Source organism: Mus caroli, chromosome 2, assembly GCF_900094665.2.
Source record: "Mus caroli chromosome 2, CAROLI_EIJ_v1.1, whole genome shotgun sequence".
Lineage (NCBI taxonomy): Eukaryota > Metazoa > Chordata > Mammalia > Rodentia > Muridae > Mus > Mus caroli.
In genome coordinates, this window is record NC_034571.1 from 67715033 (window position 1) to 67717657 (window position 2625).

General features: G+C 42.0%; 1 protein-coding gene and 1 pseudogene across 3 annotated transcripts in view; one reads left to right on the top strand and one right to left on the bottom strand.

Annotated features, from left to right (window-relative positions):
• The window catches only part of Ola1 (Obg like ATPase 1), a 124768-nt gene that overhangs the window by 39563 nt on the left and 82580 nt on the right, over positions 1–2625 (bottom strand). The window lies entirely within an intron of this gene.
• Positions 214–1005, top strand: LOC110287018 (annotated as a pseudogene). The gene has a single exon (XR_002377177.1). The product of XR_002377177.1 is annotated as a 60S ribosomal protein L7a pseudogene (transcript).

Below are 2625 nucleotides of genomic sequence, written 5' to 3' on the forward strand. Positions count from 1 at the left end.
AATTATGGGATGGATCCCTGGATATGGCAGTCTCTAGATGGTCCATCCTTTTGTCTCAGCTCCAAACTTTGTCTCTGTAACTCCTTCCATGGGTGATTGTTCCCAATTCTAAGAAGGGGAAGTATTTGTTTTTTTAAAACTGATTTAGGAAATATTTCCTTATCAAAAACATTAGTCTACAAGAAGAACTACAGAACCTCTCCCCAGCAGCTGAGCAAGATGCCCAAAGGGAAGAAAGCCAAGGGGAAGAACCCCGTCGTCAAGAAACAGGAGGCCAAGAAGGTGGTCAACCCTCTGTTTGAGAAGAGGCCCAAGAACTTCCGCATTGGACAGGACATCCAGCCCAAAAGAGATTTAACGCGCTTCATCAAATGGTCCTGCTACATCAGGCTGCAGCGGCAAAGAGCTATCCTCTACAAGCGGCTCAAAGTCCCTCCTGCCATTAACCAGTTCACCCAGGCGCTGGACAGGCAGACAGCTACTCAGCTGCTTAAGCTTGCCCACAAGTACAAGCCAGAGACAAAGCAAGAGAAGAAGCAAAGGCTACTGGCCCATGCTGAGAAGAAAGCTGCTGGCAAAGGCGACACCCCAACTAAGAGACCGCCTGTCCTCTGAGCAGGAGTCAATAGAGTCACCACCTTGGTGGAGAACAAGAAGGCTCAGCTGGTGGTGATTGCCCATGATGTAGACCCCATTGAGCTGGTGGTTTTCCTACCTGACCTGTGTCCAAAGATGGGGGTGTCCTACTGCATCATCAAGGGAAAGGCCAGGCTGGGGCGCCTGGTTCACAGAAAGACATGCACTACTGTTGCCTTCACACAGGTTAACTTGGAAGACAAGGGTGCTCTGGCTAAGCTGGTGGAAGCTATTAGGGCCAATTATAATGACAGATATGACGAGATCCGTCGCCACTGGGGAGGCAACGTCCTGGGTCCTAAGTCTGTGGCTCGCATTGCCAAGCTGGAAAAAGCAAAGGCTAAAGAACTCGCCACTAAATTGGGTTAAATGTACACTAAATTTTCTGTACCTAAATATAATTACAAAATTAAAAAAAAAAAGAATTACAGAAGCTTTGTTAACTTGTATTGTAGTAGAAATAATACAGTTAGCACAGACATACTTTCATATCTGTGCCCATTGCTGTTACTAGTTTTTACTTCTGCTGGAAGATAGGTTCATCTCAATATATAAAAACTAGACTGTTATATTTTGTGGAAGTCTATACTGTGACAACACCAATTATTTTAGATTTGGCAATTTTATACAATTTTTAGTTTTTGGTAGTATCCACAGAGTTTTCTCTACCTGAACTTTATAGCACATGCCTACGAATGGATGCTAAAATATACTGCTTTTGCCTCTTAGCAGTAAGGTATTGGATAATTAATAAATGTACAAGGCAAAGGTAAACCCAGCAGCCACAGAAACATATCCTAGGAGGGGCACACAGTTCTCAGGTTGGTGGGAATTTGTAATGCATACTGTACATGCCACCTGGCTTGCAGCTATCACACATGAAACAGGCATAAATATTCAAATCAGCTGGACTTATTTTATCACACACACACACACACTCAAGTATATAGGCATATTCTGTTATCTTTCCAACTGTCCTATCTATAAAATGTGCATAATATTATAATTTATATAAGCTTCACGTTTTTTATTAACATCTTAGCAATTTCTGAGCTTCAAGTGCCTGTCACACAGCAGGAACTTAAACAAATGATGATCTACTGTGTGTCTTTTGGTTTGGCATAGGAAAAGCTAACCAATGACAGTAAATGTAGGAAAAAAATAAAGAATTAAATTTTAGAATGCATATATTTAAAGTTTATTGAATTGCAGTATCTTTAAATAAGAACCCCTAAGTTGGGCTGGAGAGATGTCTCTGCAGTCAAGAGCACTGACTACTCTTCCAGAGGTCCTGAGTTCAATTCCCAGCAACTACATGGTGGCTCACAATCATCTGTAATCGGGTCTGATGCCCCCTTCTGGTGTGCCTGAAGACAGCAACAGTGTACTCATATATATTAAACAAACAAACAAACAAAAGCCCTAAGTTCTTTTAAGTAGTTTCTTGAAGCTCTGTAAGATAATAAAATGTAGTCTCACACTGCCTCCTAGTTAACTTGCCCCATGCTGCCCCACACATTCTCTGTCCCTGTTCAGATCCTCGGTACGCCCTTTCTTCCTGAGCCTGAGGCCTTCCTACCTATGTTAGCTAAGATAGCATCACCATCTGCTTTGCTTTTATTCAGTGTTCTAATCACTTCTTGACATTATGTCTAATGTCTTGTTGAAGGCTATTTCCATAAGACAATAGCCTTATGCGAACAAGGGCCTTTTCTATTCATAATCTATACAGCTATAAGAATCACAGAAGGCATCAATAATTGCTTAGAAAAGGAGTTGGAGCTACAATTGGGTCTGAGCCTTCCCCATTAGGGACTCATCTCTCACTTTCTGGAAGAACACCAAGCACTCTTAGACCTTAGTCATCTTTCCCCTTCACTAAATATCCATTTTTTTTTTTTTTTTGTTTTCGAGATAGGGTTTCTCTGTGTAGCCCTGGCTGTCCTGGAACTCACTCTGTAGACCAGGCTGGCCTCGAACTCAGAAATC